Source organism: Aethalodelphis obliquidens, unplaced genomic scaffold, assembly GCF_003676395.1.
Source record: "Aethalodelphis obliquidens isolate GAN/ISIS:26980383/991018 unplaced genomic scaffold, ASM367639v1 scaffold14, whole genome shotgun sequence".
Lineage (NCBI taxonomy): Eukaryota > Metazoa > Chordata > Mammalia > Artiodactyla > Delphinidae > Aethalodelphis > Aethalodelphis obliquidens.
This window is the reverse complement of record NW_020837958.1, coordinates 17,523,294-17,542,535: the sequence shown is the minus strand read 5'-3', so window position 1 is coordinate 17,542,535 and position 19,242 is coordinate 17,523,294. Positions and strand designations below refer to the sequence as shown.

At 41.9% G+C, this 19,242-nt stretch overlaps 1 long non-coding RNA gene across 1 annotated transcript; it reads left to right on the top strand.

Annotated features, from left to right (window-relative positions):
* Positions 1-5,834: 5,834 nt before the first annotated feature.
* LOC113624881 (uncharacterized) lies at positions 5,835-17,077 on the top strand. Its single transcript, XR_003434504.1, has 4 exons — positions 5,835-8,926; positions 11,972-12,024; positions 16,330-16,545; positions 16,837-17,077. It is a non-coding gene; the product is annotated as an uncharacterized LOC113624881 (long non-coding RNA).
* The last annotated feature ends 2,165 nt before the right edge of the window (positions 17,078-19,242 follow it).

Below are 19,242 nucleotides of genomic sequence, written 5' to 3'. Positions count from 1 at the left end.
TTCTTGTCCTCTCCTCCCCTTTTGGTGTAGTTACAGCTGCCATCCCTCGGTATCTGAGGAAGATTGGTTACAGGACCTGCTGTGGATTCCACAATCCAGCCAAGGCTCGAGTTCCATAGTTGGCTCTCTGTATCCATGAATTCAGAGCCCCACATTCGACCAACCACGGATAGTAAAGGTAGTATGTGATCTATGGTTGGTTGTATCCACAGATGCAGAACCCTTGGATACAGAGGGCCAACTGTATATGTATTGTTAATTTGTCACACAGTTAGGTTCATTTTTTTTATTTGTATTCCATTGGGTATCTCCTGACATCCTGGTTGATTTTACCTTTTTAAATTTATTTTAATGGTTTGCTAAATATACCTGAGTCAGAGCTACATATTTAAAAAGATATACTCAGGGAAGTGTCACTCTGTCTCATCCCTGGTACTCGCCCCCTTCCATTCCTCATTCTTTCCATCCTGTTCCCAACCACCACCTCTCAGTAACGAATTCTATTAGTTTCTAGTTTATCTTTTCTGTATTTCTTTTGCACAAATGATCAGATACCTATATTTTTTCCTCTATCTCCTTTCTTACGTGAAGGGTAACATGCTGTAAATACACTATATACTTTGCTTTTTTTATTTAACAGCATATCTTAGAAATCACTCCAGCTTTTTTAAAACCAGTTACACAGTACTCTGTTGAGTACAGTGTGGTTCAGAATACCGAGTACTCTGCATTGTTTATTCAACCACTCCCCTATGTATCAGTATCTAAGTTCTCACTAATATTTTGCAGTTACAACCAATGCTGAAATGAATAACCTTGTGCATGTGTCTTTATATATTGTTGGACATATATCTTCAGGATAGATTCCAAGTAAAATTGCTGGATCAAAAAAAAGTACATATGTAGTTTTGTTAGGCATTGCCAAATTACCCTCAAGAATGGTCGTACCAGTTTGCATTTCTGTCAGCAAGTGTATGAGAATGCTTGTTACTCCATAGTCTTGCCAACAGAAGGTGTTGTCTGCTGTTTAATTTTCCCCAATCTAATAGATAGGAAAAAGTATGTAAGTTGAGTGTTGGTTTAATTTTCATTTCTCTAATAAAGGTTGGTGGGTTTGAACATATTTTTTGTAAGTATAAGTCCATTTTATAGCTGTTTTGTGAATTGTCTGTTTATGTCTTTTTTTCATTTTTCTATCATGCTTTTGGTCCTTTGTCACTTAATTTTTAAGAGTTCTTTATGTAGTAAGTCGATTTGCCCTTTGTGGTATATGTTGCAAATATATCCTCCCAGTTTGTTAGTTTTTGTTTTGTTTTGGGTTTTGTTTTGTTTTTTTTTTTTTTTGAGCTTTTTAATAGGTGTTTCTTGCCCTGCAAAATTTTTATTTAATTTTATAAAACTTATCAAACCTTTTGCTTAACCTCTAAATTTTATTATATATTTTTAAATGCGTTGCCTGTGCTATACCTGAAAGACTGAGATACTACCTCAGTGCAAAGAAAAGTAAGAACTTACTCTAGCATATTTTAAACCCAAGAGTAAGAAAGTAGAAACCTCAAGGCTCCTGTAGTCAGGGAGATTCTGTTCCTACCTAGTTCACTTTCATCCTTTTAGCTGTGAGACTTTTGGCAAAGTATAAAACCTCTTGGAGCCTAGTTTTTCTCATCTGTAAAATGGGTGGTAAAACCTACTGTGTGCTGTTGTGAGGATTTGAAATGCTTGTTTCAATGCTTGGAGACATTTTTTATTATTATATACATAATACATCTTATTCTAAATGATAATTTAATAAAATCTCAAGAGATGTACCTGACATTTTATTCTCAATGTTATCTCATCAAGACTCCACCACTTCTATAAGAGCAAAGAACCTGAGAGATTTTAAACGATTCACCTGTACATTCATCAAAATTGTTCTTCTCTTGGCTTTCTGAAGTACTTTATCTTCTGAAATACTATCATGTCTCCGTTCTAAATGAATTTAGAGAAACATTATGAGAATGAAGGAGTTAACATCCATAAGGTGCACTGAGCTGGCAGATAAGAGCATCAAAATGAGTTCCAGAAAGGATTCTAATGAACCCAATTTATTATCACCTTATCTCTCCAAAGCCCTCTCCTGCCCCCAGCCCCAAGTTCAAAGTTTTGTGGTCATTCCCGAAGGACACATATTCTATAGAACCAGGAATCTTCAGCTGACACTGGTTATTGTCAGTACCATGAAGGTACTCATTGGAATCCCCCTTGCCAAATGTGCTTCTCCCTCAACAAGCAATTCCTTTTCAGTGTCCCTATGAAATGAAACAGATGCCCATAAAGAAGTCTGATGTCACTCTTGTTTTCAATACCATTCAAAGCAAACACAACCAAGATGAGTCCCCTAATCCTTTGGCAGCTGCACCCAAATTATTTGAACATGATGAAGTTCCCATCTACGAATAAGTTAATTAGGTGGATGTGTGTCTTTATAGAGTACAGATGTCTAACAGGACAAAAGAAAAAAAATTAAAAAGTCTAAGCGCTCCATGGATGGGAATGGATTTTTATCTAGTTAACTGATGTTTGCTTTTCTCATGACTTTATTCCCAAAAGGGTGATTTGGACATAGTTGTCCTTCCACCCTTTTACAATTCCTCAGTGCCTCAGGGTACATGCAACTGATGGAGGGAAAAAAGAGTGGAAGTGACAAGTGAAAGGCAAATAACTTTGACTGCACCTCTACTATAATCCAGGCACTATCCTAGCTACTTAGAGATATATTACTTCAGTGGTTCTCAGTCAAGAGGGTACCACTCCCAAGTGGCATTTGAAAATTTGTGGAGCCACTTTTTGTTGTCATAATAATTGAAGAGTACTACTGATATTTATGGGGTGGTGTGGTATAATAAAAAATAAATATTTGCTCTTTGTTCATGTTTCCTGGCACAGGGCCACTAAAGCCCTTGGAATCTCCTAAGTGATGAGTGTCCTTTGAATTGTAGTCAGATGATGCTTGGTCGGGGAGTTTGGGGAAAGGTATGGGGGACTTAGATAGCTTCAGGATAGGGTGTGCTTGCCAGAAAGATCAGCCATGATTAGAGGGTTGGAACTTTCAGCCCCATTCCCACTTCTGTGCAGGGAAGAGGGGGCTGGAGGTGGAGGTCAATCACCAATGGCCAATGATTAAATTAATTGGTGTCTACGTAATAAAACCTCCCCAAAGCTCCCTAAATCATGCTAGAAGGGGGGCATGCGCAGGAAGGGCATGGAAGCTTGGCAGCTCCTGCAACTCCATACCTGGCCATATCTCTTCCATTTGGCTGTTCCTAAGTTGCGTCCTTTATAATAAATCTGTAATAGTAAGTATAGCACTTTCCTGAGTTCCGTGAATCAGTTATTGAACCTGGAGTAGGGAAATAGTGGTGACTTCCAAGTCTGTAGTCAGTGGGTAAGAAGGGTGGGTAGCTTGGACACTCCATTTGTGGCTACCGTCTGAAGTGGGGACAGTCTTGTGGGTCTGAGCCCTTAACCTGTGGGATCTGCACTAACTCTGGATAGCGTCAGAATTGAACTGAAATTTTGGATACCCAGTTGGTGTTGGAGAATTTGTTGTTGGAGATGGAAAAAAACAACTCAGTTGGGGCACAAACATGCATCATGTTAGGCATCCTGCAATGCCTGGAATAGTTCTGCAGAAGGAAGAATTGTCCTGCATCTCACATGACATTCAAAGGGCTCATGGGTGAAAACCTGCTTATAACTATCTGAGTCTAGAACCTGGCTTTATCTTATTTAAAAAGTATGTTTTGCCTAGGTTGTTTTAATATACCTATAACTTTTCAGAAATGCAACTGTAAAGTTAAGTAAACTGAGGGAAGACTGCACTTTATTTTGTGCTATGTGGTACTTGAGTTGCTAGTACAACACACCTGTATTGGTCTGCATTTGACTGTCACATATTATGGTGAAAAATGTAAGTGCAAACATTGGACCATTTTGTTGTATTATCTAGTATAGTTGTACCTGAGCATTTACAAATTATTTTATTATAAATTACTTTCCTTTCATATCTTCTTTATATCACATATGGGAATTTATTGTTTTTTATGTATGTATATAGGTTACGTTATTTATGAATTTTATTTCAGGATAGTAAAGGAGGCATTACAAAATATTTCCAATAAAATTGCATCATTTGTTCTAAGAGGGTTGAGACTCACTGTATCATTTCATCAGCTCCTCACAATGATTTTGAGAGGATATCCTGTTAGCCACATTTTGTAGATGGAGGCATTGGAGATCATAGTGGTTAAGTCTTTTGCCCAGACTCACACAGCCAGTAACTGGCAAAGCCAGGATTCAAACAGTTTCTGTCTGATCCTGAAACCCCAAATTTAATGGAAATAAGAGGACAAAGCACAGAAGGATAGATTAAGGAAAAAGGATAGAGAAGGCCAAAAAAAGAGAAGAAAAAGTATAGAGAATAAAAAAGATGCAAAGTCATTTTCATTTCAATTGTTAAACTCTGCTGAGTAATCTAAATACATGTAAAAGTTTCTCAATGAGAAATATTATCTGATGTCTTCTATATATAACATATGTTAAAAAATGCTGAGGATACAAAAGTAGTTTTTTAAGTATAAGACACAACCCTATCCTTGAGAAACTCACAGATGGGAAGATAACATACATTTATTTAAAACAAATGAGCAAAAGAACAAGCAACACAGTCCAGTATACATACATTAAGTACAAAAGGAGAGGAGCCGTGTCATCTCTTCATCGAAATGCAGGGCCGAGTTTCTAGATAGCCTTTCTCTTCTCACGCTGCATTCAAGGGATGGGAAACTAATTGGTTATATGCTCAATGAAAACTTCATATCACAGGCACACACACTTTTCCCTCCTAAGTAAAGCTGATTCTGAGGTTTATCCTGGCTTTATGAGACACAACTTACTGCCAGTTTTCTCTTTCCAGAGCTGATGCCTTGGGGTCACCCGGATTTTTACTGGAAGAAAATACCACAGCCCCCAAAGCAAGGATCAATCGAGTTGTCAGTAAACGCATCATGCTTTGTGCCATGTCCCAAAGCCACAGCCACCACGGCGTGGATGCGTGGCCCACTTCCTGATTCTGTCTGATGCCACTGTTTTTCTGCCATTCTCACTCCTCACTGGCCCTAGGACCAGTCTTAAGGGGAACTGCTGTCTTTTTATCCCAGGGAAGTTATTTCTTTTTCAGGACTCACAGGCAGAGGCAGGTTTCTGTGTTTGCTAAAGAAGCTTAAGATTCAGAGCCCCTCATTTGTACAGGCTCCTCCTAAGATCCAGGGAGGGGGCCAATCATATGTTCCCATGGTCTCAAGTTTTAATAGCATCCACAAAAGTAAGATATTGTAATTATAATTGGTTAAGGCCACTGTCTTCATGTGGGCTTCCCCTCCCTCCCAGGCCCGTTTGTCGGGAGGGTGTTGGAGTAGTGACCATAGTTTTAGTTCCAGCTAAGGAGAGCTTGAGATAGGAATACATTTAGTTTGGATGTAGTGGGATATACATTTGTGGTTCGCACTCATTTCTTTGTTGTGTGTTTCTTTTCCTTTATTTATTATTTACACATTTATATAAAATTTTAAAATTGGGATGTAATAAATATATAACATTACATTAGTTTCAGGTATATAACATAATGATTTTACATATGTATATGCTGTAAAATGATCACTCTTTTTTTTTTTTTTTTTTTTTTTGCGGTACGCGGGCCTCTCACTGCTGTGGCCTCTCCCATTGCGAAGCACAGGCTCCGGACGCGAAGGCCCAGCGGCCATGGCCCACGGGCCCAGCCGCTCCGCGGCATGTGGGATCCAGGTCATGAACCCGTGTCCCCTACATCGGCAGGCGGACTCCCAACCACTGCGCCACCAGGGAAGCCCCCACTCACTTCTATATACAGTTAAATATGGCTAGCTGTACTGGGATAACAATGGCTTCTCGGAATCTGCCTTTCACTGATTATACTGCTCACCTATCATCAAGTGTGTCATGAAGATACAGGCTGGCGGCTGTATGGCACTCCCCAAATGTCATACATACGGTGCCCGGCATCAGATGTTTATAGGTAAAGTAGAGAAACAAGGTGTGAAAGAGCCAGGAGTTGGTCCATGAAAAAGTCTTCCAAATCTTAGAGCTCATATACAAAAGAAACGTGTAGGGGCTTTCCCAAATTTGACAACAACCCTAAAAATGTACTCATGTCACCCATCACAACTGGTGTAGCTGAAAGAAACCTTTCCTAGTCTATCAAAAATGAAAGACAAATTTTGATGTGAGGAAAGATTGAATTATCTTTCTTTTCTTTCCCTTAGAAAGTGATATTGCAAAATTGTTGTCAAATAAAGAGTTATTCAGAATATTGATCCCCCAAAATGCAAGGAACAAAGAAGTATTAGAGAGGTAAAAGTTCTGAGCACCCCAATTCCAGTGTGTCGTAGGGTTTTTCCAAGTAATCCTCAGATACCACCAGAGTGTCCTACAAGTCAACTCAATTCTGACACAATCTACCTGGAGATAGCATCAGATCCCACAGGTTAAGGGCTCAGTTCCACAAGACTGCCTCCCACTTCAGATGCCAGTTACAAGTCCAAGTTGTCACCTGGGCTTCTGACCCACTGGCTGTAGATTGGAGATTCCCACAACCTCATTCTTGGGTTTGATTAATCTGCTAGAGCAGCTCACAGAACTCAGAGAAAGATTTTGCTTTCTAGATTCCTGGTCTAAATTCCTGAAAAGATGGAACTCCAAAACAGCCAGATGGAAGAGATACACAGGCAAGGCATGGAGAAGGCACAGAGCTTCCATGCCGTCTCAAGAGTGCACCATTCTCCCCAAATCTCTACACGTTCACCAACCTAGAAGCTCTTTGAGCCCTGTCTTTTTGAGTTTTTACGTAGGCTTCATTACATAGGCATTACTGATTAAATCATTGGCCATTGGCAATTGATTCGACTTCCACTCCCTCCCCTCTCCCCTCCCCAGAGGCAGGGGGGTGGGACTGAAAGTTCCAACCATCTAATCATGTGGTTGGTTCTCCTGCCAACCAGCCCTCATCCTTAGGTGCATTCCAAAAGTCATCTCATAATATAATATAAAACACACCTTTATCTTTCTCATCACTTAGGAGATTCTGAGGTTTTTAGGAGCTCTGTGCCAGGAATGGGGATGTAGACCAAGTATATAATTCTTACTATAAATCACAATGTCACAGAGGTGTGTTGGGCAATTAATTAATACAATTATTATGCTCTTTTTCTGGCTTTGTGATGTTTGGATTATTATCAGCTTTTTAAAATGTGTAATTTCTTGAGATTTATTTTCTTATTCAAAATAAATATTTACTTTTGTACCTAACTTTGTATTAATAATTTTGTATCACTTTTATGAAAGAGGGCCTCTGAAATTGTATAAGCTTCAGGTCTTACAAGACTTGGATTTATCCCGGCTGGCTTAGTTATTTTCAAAGTGTTGTTATGCAAAGATGATTTGTTTCATAGGGTACCAGAGGGCCAGAAATTTAATTGATGGTGGGAGTCGCAGGAGAACAGATTTCAGGTCAGTTTAAGAAGAATATTTTAATATTCAGAGCCTTCCAAAGATGAAGAGGGAAATCATGAGGAGTAGTGAGTTCCATGACAGTGGAGATAGTTAAGTAAAAGCTTCACCATCAGTTGACATGGCTATTGTCGTGTGGGCCCAAGCTTGCAAGGCCGTTTGGGCATAATGAATTTTCAGGTATACTTTGATGCCTAGAGTTTCTGCTTCTTCCTTTCTGATGTACCCACGGCCCCCTTCTTATGCCCTCACACTGCTTTCACAGTAGACTCTTACTTTCTGTCCAAGTAATGAGGACAGAAAACAAGGAAGCTGACAATCTTTTTATGAAGAGGAACTGAGGTTTCAGAAGGGAGATTAATGGCCTGGCATGTTCAGCCATCAAGAGGGAATCCACTGCAGACAGTTTCTAGAAACACCTTCTACAAGCTTCCCAAAGACCTAATCGCGTCCTAAAGGAAAGACCCAGCTTCTCACTAAAGGTGGAGGCAGTTGCTTTGCCATTAACCTTTTCAAGGGGTCACTTCCACACCATGCACCCAACACGCCACACAGAAAATGTAACTGAACATCAGTTTTGCTTTTCTTCTTGCTTAACTGTTTTAAATGTCCTTGAACTGCATTTCTCCACCAGGCTTAATGTTATGGATTGTGGATTACATTTACTGCTCAGCACTTCTTACTCAATCCTGGATGATCGCAGACCTACTGAGTTGTTAACTCACATGGTCAGCATTACTGTCTGAGAGTAGTTATACCAAATGACTGTAGCAGAGAACAGTTAACACCTGGCCTTAGTGAGGCCTAGTGAAATCAGCACTTTGGTTCTTCTTTTCCACCCAGCAAAAACCCAGGGGGAATGTATGCATAATGACTTGGGTTAACTGTCCTTATCTTCCAGAGAGTTCAGATTACTACTCCAGTCTTCCTAGCTGCCTTATCTTGGAAAATTATATTTGAAAGCTGCAGGATGGCCACTTCTCCCATCTTACAGGCAGTTTACAGTATTCCAGAGAAAGATGTGAGTTCTTCCCAGTCACAGAGAAAGTCAGGAGGTTGCTCCGTTTTTGTTTTTGTTTTCGTACTAGCACAAGTCACCTGGTTAGGAGATTTCCAAAAAGTTGATGTGGAAGCTACAAAAAGCTTTAGAATCATAGACTCAAAGCTGAAAGGGACCTTAAAAGTTATTTAGTATTTGCATCTCTACACCTTGAACATCTTCTCAAATAAAGATGACTAGAACCTGCCGCATGTATGACGTCCCACTGAAGCGACTTTATCTCCTGATCAGGATGAGAATTCCACTCCTGTCGGACAGATGAGCCCAGGAGAGTGGAGCACAGTGAGTATAACTGGCCTCTGAAGGCACTTGAAATCATTGCTAAAGGGTTCCCAGGTCAGTGTTAATAACTTCGTGAACTTTTCTGGGTCTTTCTCTCATTTGTCAGCCCTATGCAGTGTAGATTGCTCTGTGCAAGTCTGACATGTGTTGGGATGCTCAGGTTCAGAATGTCAGCAGTTCTATTTAAGAGGAGGACAGCCTGCGGCTGCTGAGAGTAGGGGAAAAATTCCGAAATGTCCTCTCCTGATTCACTCAGCCGTCCCTCCCACCGCTCCCTTGAAGGGGAAGTTGACAACTTCCCGATATCAAAACCAGCTGTCAGAACAACATAGGGTAAAACTGTCCTCGTCCAAGGCACCAATTAATTCAGTGACTGTCAATGCTAGGATAATTGATAGACTCCACAATCTGGCTGAGTAATGAAAGTCGAAGGCACTGCTAAGTCCATGTCACCTCCTAACAGGTCTGGTAGTGGAACTAGGGTTGTCAGAGCTGGACAATATCAATAAGCCTCTGCAAACATTAAAGCTTGATTTTTAAAAGTCTGTGTGTAGGCAGAGGGAAGGGGGCTCCCTAATCAACTTGATAGTTTACTATGGGACAAGTTCCCAAGACTATTACCAGAAAATGCTAACACGGCAGATAGGTAAACATTCTACTGGTTTATTCTGAGGTTGGTTTGCAAGTAGGCAGCTCCCTGCTTGGGGATGCCATTTCAGACTGCAGTAGCCTGGATCTTTCTGCATTACTGACTCACTTTGTTAAAAGTACAAAATAGAAGTCTGGATCAACAGAAGTCCAGCCGAGAGATCTGGTAGGAAATATTCTTTATTCTTAAGATGGGATAATCCAGTGACCGTTATGCAATGTGAATATTCTCATGACTAGAGATCTTTGCTGAACCTATGATGATATAATATAGAACACTGTGGAATTCCAGGTGACAGTCACAATTAGATAGTTCTGGCAGGGGGAACCAGGGAAATTAAAGGTCTGAGAGACTCCCTAGGAAAGCAAGGGGTCATTTCCAAGGAGGTCAGCTAAGATGGGGCAAGTAGGTACAATAGGTCTAAATAGGCAAGATGTCAACTATAAGGGTCATAAGATCTATACCTGTGAGCAAGGTTGACCTCTGATCTGTTCATTCTAACATTGCTGTATGTTTCTTATACTAATTTACACTCTTTGGTGAACATGGACCATACTTAGCCCAAAGGTAATAGTAATAACAATAATACAATTTACTGAGCACTTATTATGTTCAAGTACTTTGTTTAGATTTTATTTTTTTATTTTTTAATATGTTTATTGGAGTATAATTGCTTTACAATGGTGTGTTAGTTTCTGCTTTATAACAAAGTGAATCAGCTATACATATACATATATCCCCATATCTCCTCTCTCTTGCGTCTCCCTCCCACCCTCCCTATCCCACCCCTCTAGGTGGTCACAAGGCACTGAGCTGATCTCGCTGTGCTATGCGGCTGCTTCCCACTAGCTATCTATTTTACATTTGGTAGTGTATATATGTCCATGCCACTCTCTCACTTTGTCCCAGCTTACCCTTCCCCCTCCCAGTGTACTCAAGTCCATTCTCTATGTCTTCATCTTTATTCCTGTCCTGCCCTTAGGTTCATCAGAACAATTTTTTTTTTAAGATTCCATATATATGTGTTAGTATACAGTATTTGTTTTTCTCCTTCTGACTTACTTCAGTCTGTATGACAGACTCTAGGTCCATCCACCTCACTACAAATAACTCAGTTGCGTTTCTTTTTATGGCTGAGTAATATTCCATTGTATATATGTACCACATCTTCTTTATCCATTCATCTGTTGATGGACACTTAGGTTGCTTCCATGTCCTGGCTATTGTAAATAGAGCTGCAACGAACCTTGTGGTACATGACTCTTTTTTTTTTTTTTTTTTTTTTTTGCGGTACGCAGGCCTCTCACTGTTGTGTCCTCTCCCATTGCGGAGCACAGGCTCTGGACACGCAGGCTCAGCGGCCATGGCTCATGGGCCCAGCCGCTCCGTGGCATGTGGGATCCTCCTGGACCGGGGCACGAACCCGTATCCCCTGCATCGGCAGGCGGACTCTCAACCACTGCGCCACCAGGGAAGCCCTTTAGGGCTGTTTTTGATGCTCCAGGTAAATGCAAATTGTTGCTCCTGGGAGCAGGAGAATCTTAAATCTTGCTCAGAAACACTCTAGGCATCTTTCTCACCTTGGCCTGTTTGCTTTCCAATTGTTTTGATGGCCACACCATTTAAATAATCTGTGTACTCAGAGGAGAGAAAATAGAGCAAAAGAGTGAGCAGTGAATCCCAGGCAGGCTGGGGCGCTAGGGATTAGCTTCCTTGGAGCAGCCTGATTGATAAGCTGGGATTTGTCTAGGCAGGCAGTGTTCAGTTTGGATTCGTCAGGATCATGAAGATTTGTTTTCTTCTGTAGTAATGGAGCCTCGGGATGAGTTCAGTGTAATGTTTGTTCACCTTGACTATGATCTTTAAAATCATGACCATGTTTCTCCAGCCACCTGTGCTAAAGGAAGTATCTCCAAGTTCATCTTGGTGAATTTTTCTCTCTACCTCATTACCCAAGCTAGATACAGCACAGACTTTGCATGTTTAATGGCGACCAGCTTACACACGTTCTGATTCTTTTGAATGCACACGTGCTTATTTATAGGGGCCCGTGAACATCCCATTGACTGTTTTTGCATTAAAAACACTTAAATTACAACAGCCATACAAGTCCCTTGTAAAATAAAATCAAACATCATAGAAGTGTTTTTAAAAAGTGAAAGCCCTCGAAGAGATTTTCTTTCCAATGCACAATCATAAGTCAAATCACACTATTCATATACTACTGCGATTTCATTTTTTTACTTCCTTTTTTCAAATCTGAATACATAGCAATAAGATGGTCATTAATAACTGATAGTTTTCTTTATACCACTTATTACTAATAAAACTTACATTGTGAGAGTGCGTTTAACTTTTATAGCACATTCACATATAATTTCTTAATTGCTCCTTAGATGGACCTGTGAGGTTTTATTAGAGGAGACCCTGAATCACTAAGATTCCTAAGGTAAATTCCTTATGTATTTCTCTGTGTTTACTTGCTTATTTTCTGGCTCTCTCAGTTGAATGCAGATTTCATGAGGGCAAGAGACCCTGTCTGTCTATGTCATGCCTGATTCTCTCTGGTATATTTTAAGTTGTCAATAAATGTATGTGTAAAAACAAATAACAAATAATTTATTCTAAATATCTCTATCTTCTGGATAACTGACAGTTTGGATTTTTAAAAATCTAAATGAATTTTGCTGAAATGTATAAAAGCCTTTCTTGCCTTTATAAAGAGAGCCTTTATAAAGATTGTCCGCAATCTAGCTATTTCTTGGGAGTACAAGATCATCATTGTATAGTTGACTATTACTCTGTTGTATATTTTACCACTGTGATTTTAAGGCTCAAGTTGTATCAGGCTCTTTGCCTCTACCCTAACTCACCTAGGCATTTATTTAATTCTGTTTGAATTCTTGAGTTTTCTGACCCCCCCAAAAAATAGCTACAATTGATAGCATCCATTTTATTTCAGCAAACGTCTATATTCAGTGCCTGGTATATGCAAGATGTAATAATGATTACAAAAAACAGTGACACAGTCCCAGTACCCAGTGATCATGGCATCCTATGTCCTTGATGACAGTACACAAGAATTCTTCTCATTTTGAATCTACTTCTGCTCTGTAATGCTATGTAGTGAGTTTAGGAATCAGTAACCAAGTGTGTTAGCAATGTGTGTGAAGTATATGAAAGCAGGTATAGACAGGAGTCTCCTATTTGGACTGTCAGGAGATTTTGTACGTAGGTTAAGTGATATCTAGTCCGATGTTTATGGAGGATTTTAAAAATTACATCCGATTCTCAATTATGTTTATTCTCAATTATGTTTGTTTGTTTGTTTGGAGAGGAAGTATTAATCTAGACCCATATGATAGAAATGAAACTGAGGCCCGAAAGAACAAATATCTTGTCTAAGTTTGTGTTGCTAGTTAGAAGCAGAGACAGAACCAAACTTTACCTTTCTTGACTGCTAATTCTATATATTTCCCACCAGACCACAGACTCACAAGGAATTGTAACAGAATGACAAAGCATACAAGTAAACCTTGTATGCGTCTCTGTGTAATATTCCCAGAGCTTTCCAAACTGAGGGATGAGGGCCACTTACCTTCTTCCCTATGAAGCAGCTGTCCTATGTGAGTCTCCTCATATCAAATCATAGGGGAACAAAGAGTTGAGGAAAGTTTTGCAATATGTGTGTAAGGGACAGGGACTTAGGAAAAACACCCACAGACATGGTAGTCAATTCAAAAGATAATCAGATGTTATCGCTTGCTCTTCTCGAAATCTTAAACTTTTACAGTTGCCCTGGGTATTCATTTAAGTGGAGCAAAAGTCCCAGACCTGTAGGAAATGCGATGTCAATATAGTTTAACTTCATATGAACTTGTCCTCAGTACAGGCTTTTCTTGGGCTTCTTGTTGACGTGCGTTGCTAGATCCGGGTCTCTGGCGGCTCAGGCCTCCTCTTGTCCCGGCTTTCTGAATTTTTGTGATAGGCTGTGGCATCTGTGTTGACTGACGCTGTGAGGGCTCTTCATGCAAGTGCGCTGACACTGAACACAGTAGCCAGAAGGGCCTCCCCAACATACAAATTAAATCATGTAATTCGACTCCTGAAATCCTTCCACTGTCTTCCTATGGCAATTAGAATGAAATCCTACATTGAAATTTGGTAAGAGAGTAGAACTTAAATGTTCTCACCTATATATATATATATATAACATATTATATATATATAGATGTGTTAATTAACGAGTTGGGAGGAATCCTTTCATAATGTAAATGTATCTCAAATCACAATATAGACACTTTAAATGTCTTACAATTTAATTTGTCAATTATACTTCAATAAAGCTGATAAGAAAAAGAAAGAATGAAATCCCAACCCCCGCGGGGCCTCCAAGGACTTTGATCATTCGGCACTTGTCACTTCCCCTCCCTTTGCTCCCCACCCACCTGCTCTGGCCACACTGGCCTTTTCTTTGGCATCTCTCTTGCTAGAAGCTCTGCGCTTGCTGTTCCCTCTGCCTGAGCACTTTTCTCCCAGATCTTCATGAGGCTGCCTCATTCTCATCGCTTAGGTCTTCACTCGACTGTCTTCTCCTCAGAGACTCGTCTATGGCCACCCTCCTCCAGGTCACTCACCCATCTCACCACACCCTGACAATCAGCTTCTAGTCCATCACTTGGTTATTTTCTTCGTAGGGCTTATCACAATTTGAAATTCTTTTTCAAATGTACATTTTATTTTCTTTCTTCCCCAAAGAAATATGAGTTCCATAGAGGCAAGGACTTTTAAATTCTCATTTACTGCTGTTTTCCCAAAGCTTAGAACAGTGCCTAACGCATAGTAGGGGCTTAGAATTTGGTTGTCGAATGAATGAATAAGTGAATGAACAGAGCACAGATTAGATAAACTTTAGTCACTCTCATCACTGCTTAAGTACTTAGTCCTGCTCTCAAGCTCATTCACAACAGTCAGGCCCTTCTGACTGAGCGTGCTAGACGCACAGTCAATATCTCTTGCCCACATTCATATCAGTAGGATCATTACAGAAGCCATGGTAATGAATGTGTTTACAGGTCATACATAATGACAACAAATGCAATAATAATACCACATCATCATCATCACAGTGACACTTATTGAGCACATGCCAAATGCTGGACACTACACTTGTCTCACATTTATTTCTAACCCTCACAACAGTCCTGCAAAGAAAGTGATAGAATTCGTGTTTTGCAGAACTGGAAAACCAGGGCACACATTCCTTATGTCTCAAACTTATTCACAGACTCCCTTATTCCTCTCAGCATGCTTATCAATGCTTATTAATAAACTCCTCCTCTGAGCAGATATTCTGCCAGGGACCCAGGACGAAAGAAGCTCTCAGGGAGGGATAGGGAATGAGAGTAGTCCAGTGCCCCTGATCACAAGGGGCTGAAGAGACACCGTCCCCATGCTCGGCTCCAACCAGAAAAGGAACTGCGCAGTGGGACGGAGGAGGGTGTGGGAATGATCCACATTACAACAAAGGGTGAATTAATTTCCTGTTTAGGGGAAAATACTCAGAAGCTTGCTAAGCATGCCAGCTTCTTTGGGATTCCGAGGTGCACAGTCCCATCCGCTTTCCAGCAGAGCCCCGCGTGCAATAGAAATTTTCACGGTAACCCCCTTCTCCACAGCCCTCCACGCCATTGCACTCCACGGTCACCCCGTGCCAGTGATGCCCTAATAGCAGGCAAATGCCCAAGCTTGGCCCGTTCAGAGTTCAGAAGTGGGGACCAGCGGGGGAAGGGCGGTCATGTCGTGTCCTTGGCAGATGCCAGACATTGACGTGGGGGGAGGGCTTTGTGGGAGGAAGGTGGGAGCCTGGGTGTGCCCAGCTGGAAGCCGCCCGTAATTTAACACTCGCAGATGGAGACTGAGGGTGATATGATACCCCCAGCTGTCTGCCACTGCCGCCTTCAAGGGCCCCCCTCGGCTGCCTGGGACTCGGGATGCTTTGGGAAGGGCCCGGCGCGGCTGGGGGCGGCCTAATAAAGCAGCTGGTCTATTAGAAGATAAGCTTTGTGGAGAATCACACAATCATTCCGAATCCCCCTAATCCCAAACTTTAGTGCCCTAGATAATAAGCTTTGGTGGCGACGCTCCATAGAAATATGGAATTGTCTGCAGGCTGGAGGCACCTGCTGTGTCACTCAGCTCCCGGCAGGCAACTGCCGAGCACAATTCAGAGGCAGGTGCACAGTGCCGCCTCCGCTCCCGCAGGGAAGGGGGACACCGAGGGGGCCGGCGCTGCTCCCACGGAGGACTCCAAATACCATGCCCAGAAGGCCTGGCTTAGGCCGGAGGATTTCTCTCTGAGGTTTGTGCATTGAGCTGCTTGGGGGACTTGGGAGAGAAGAAGCAGGAGGGAGCGTCTGTCTGCTGGGGATGCTGAGGCTTAGACGAGGGACTAGCTCCATCTGCAGACCTCGGTGGTCAGTGGCTGCGCAGTCTCTCCCTTCCTCCTGTCGCTCGTTCTTGCAGCTGCCTAAGCCCACCTTGGCACAGGCTGTTTCCTCCTGCCCCCTTACCTGCATGTCCACCAGGTGAGCATCCCTGAACCCTCCTCTGTGATGCCTTCTGCGCCCCCACCAAGGAGATTTATGCGTCTTCTGTGTGCCTCTGTAGTCCTGGATTCATGTCAGGAGTGTAGCCCAAACATTAATTAATCAAATCATCAATTAATTACTTCTACGCCTGTCTCCTCCACTAGATTGGGAGTCTTCAAGGGCAGGGACGAGATCCCCTGAAGATGCTCGAATCTTGAAGAAGCTCAAAAGATTTAACAAAAAAGAAACAAGAAGACTAGAAGCAACCTAAATGCACATAAAATGGAATCTTATGTGGCCACTGAAAACACTGAGGCAGATCTACACATACTCACAAAGAATGAAGTCCATAGCGTATTGTTAAGAGAAAAGAATGCAAGGTACCAGTGCCAAGAATGTTATCTTACGTTAAAAATAATAATGGTGGTAAGAGCTGCCTCTGGGCAGAGTACTTGGAAAAGGGTTATGATGGGTGGAAAGGAGACTGATTTCACACTTTAAACTCCTTTGTAAAACTGAAAGTTTTAGCATGCATGAATATTACCTTTTTAAAAGGTAGAAACAAATACACTTGCACATGTAGAAAGGTATTTGTTGAATGCAGGAATAAGCAAGTAGCTCATGCTGAGGTTGGTCTTACTTCTCTTATTCATTGCCCAAACATGATCTAGAACAATGGGATGTGTCTACCCGAAGACACATAAAGGATAAAGGAAATGTACCATGTGAGTTTCCTCCACACTTGTGGGCTGGAACAGGAATTTGTCAGCTGCCATCAATGAGCTGAGAAGCTATGGATGAGAAGTTTAGAGGATGCAATACAGGAATTCAGTGCCTGCTCCAGAATGTGCAACTGTGGGTGAGAAGAAACCAAGGGGGCATTTAATAAACCTCTGTCTGAGGAATAATAAATCTGGCAGGGGACATCTTTAAAGAAAACTGTCAGTTTTTCCTCATTGTCCTGATCAGGACAAAAGTGTTCAAATTCTCCCTGTTAACATATTCTTTTTTGTTTCTTCCTTCCTCCCATCCTCTCTTCCTCTCCCTCCCTCAACCATGGTTATAGATGCCCTTTCTACAAGGTCTGCCCTCCCTCAGGTGAACATGACCTAAATTATCTGGCTCCCTCTCTGATGGTGTATTGATTACTTCCCTATTCCCATAAACAACCCCTGGGCACTTCTCCAGGGGACTGGCTGTACTAGATTAAATTAAGAGCAATCTTGGCTTTTAGCAGGGCCTTTCCACCAAGCAGTTGCCTTGCAGGAGTAATTCATGAGTTTAATTTATTATCCTAATGGCCTCCAGTAAGGCTGACCCCTTCCTCCAACATAGCCTTTAGGCTACATGGACTGGATTTGGAGACCCTTGATTAAGGTTGGGTATATTCCCAAATACGAGAGAGAGTGTGAGAAAAAACATGGTGTGTGGTCACTTGCAGAACCAAACTGAGAGCTGAGCTCCACTCAGGCAGAAGTGGCTAATCCTCATTTTCAAAAATGGCATCTGGGGCATTGCCGATTCTCTGTGGGTTAATGTGGCAGAAAGAGCTCTTTGTGGTCCCCCTGCTAAGCTGCTGTGCCAGTTTTGCTTCTATGTTTTCATGAAATGTGTGGCTGTGGTTATGATTCTGACAGTCAGAAATTCAGGAGCTCCCTGCTTCCTTTCCTCAGGAGGGATTTAGGCTTCAAGTAATTCTCAATTAGCTAATGAAGGATTAAATTGTCCTTACTGGCTTCATCCTTGTACCCCATCATGCACTGTGTCCCCACAATCCTGCTTCTCTAGAAAACACTCCGTTGCTTTTCTACGGCCTTTCTGCTGAATTTGGTTGCCTTGACCTGCCTTAAGAAGCCTCTGATTGGCTGAGCCAGGTGATTGCCTTTTTGGTAACTAACTTGGGTAGATAGGGCACCCTTAGTTTTAGGAACTCTTCAATTAATCTTCTCCTGGGGCTTCCCCGGTGGCGCAGTGGTTAAAAATCCGCCTGCCAATGCAGGGGACATGGGTTCGAACGCTGGTCTGGGAAGATCCCACAGGCCACGGAGCAGTTAAGCCCGTGCGCCACAACTACTGAAGCCCATGCGCCTAGAGCCTGTACTCCCCAACAAGAGAAGCCACCACAATGAGAAGTCAGTGCACTGCAAGGAAGAGTAGCCCCTGCTCGCCGCAACTAGAGAAAGCCCGCGTGCAGCAAGGAAGACCCAACGCAGCTAAAAAAAAGAAAAAAAAACTTCTCCCCAAGGACAAGATAGTATAACTCAGCCAGAGTTTGGGGCATCAGGGTAGAACTTAAAGACCAAATACAGAGTTCTCAGGTCCATCGGCACACAAAATGCCCAAGATACTCAAGATTGTCAGGGGCCCCAGATCATATAACTTTTGGAAGAAACATCCTGTATCATTGATTCAAGCATAATGGTCCACATTAAGTGTATTTTATATGTAAGCGTTGAAATGTAGGCAACTACTTGGCAGATGATTACATTTACATTCAATGAAATATTAATTTTGATTTTGAGCTTTCTTTTAAAATATTGGTACAATATTTTTTCCAGATCTCAAATATTGTCAGTCTAGTAGTCCGGGTGCCCTGCCTGTGCTGCTCAAAGTATAAAAGAGGCCTGAAACCATACAGTGTTCTCTGGAGGAATTTATGGAAGTGGAGGCAGGCTTCTGGAGAGCATCATTTTCATTGATTACACAGTGGCAGCCTCTGAAGTGTTCCAGAGAAGAGTGTTAACCAAGGATACACCCTTACAGTGCTCTGAACTTCAAAGGAGCACTGTTTCAGTCAGTCTTTGCTGTGTAACAAACCACCCCCAAAAGTGGCTTAAAACAATGATTAGTTTTTCATGATTCTTTGAATTGGCTCCAAGATTGCCCTGCCTGTTTTGCCAGGGTTCACTCAAGCAGCTGCCTTCAGCTGGAGGGTCAGCAGGGCTCAAGGTTAAGACAGTGGGCACCCCTGGCCTGTGTGGTCGTGGGTGCTGGCTGTTGGCTGGGGTGCCTCACTTCTCTCCCATTTGGCCTCTCATTATCCAGTCGGCTAGATCAGCTTCGTTGTATGGTGGCCT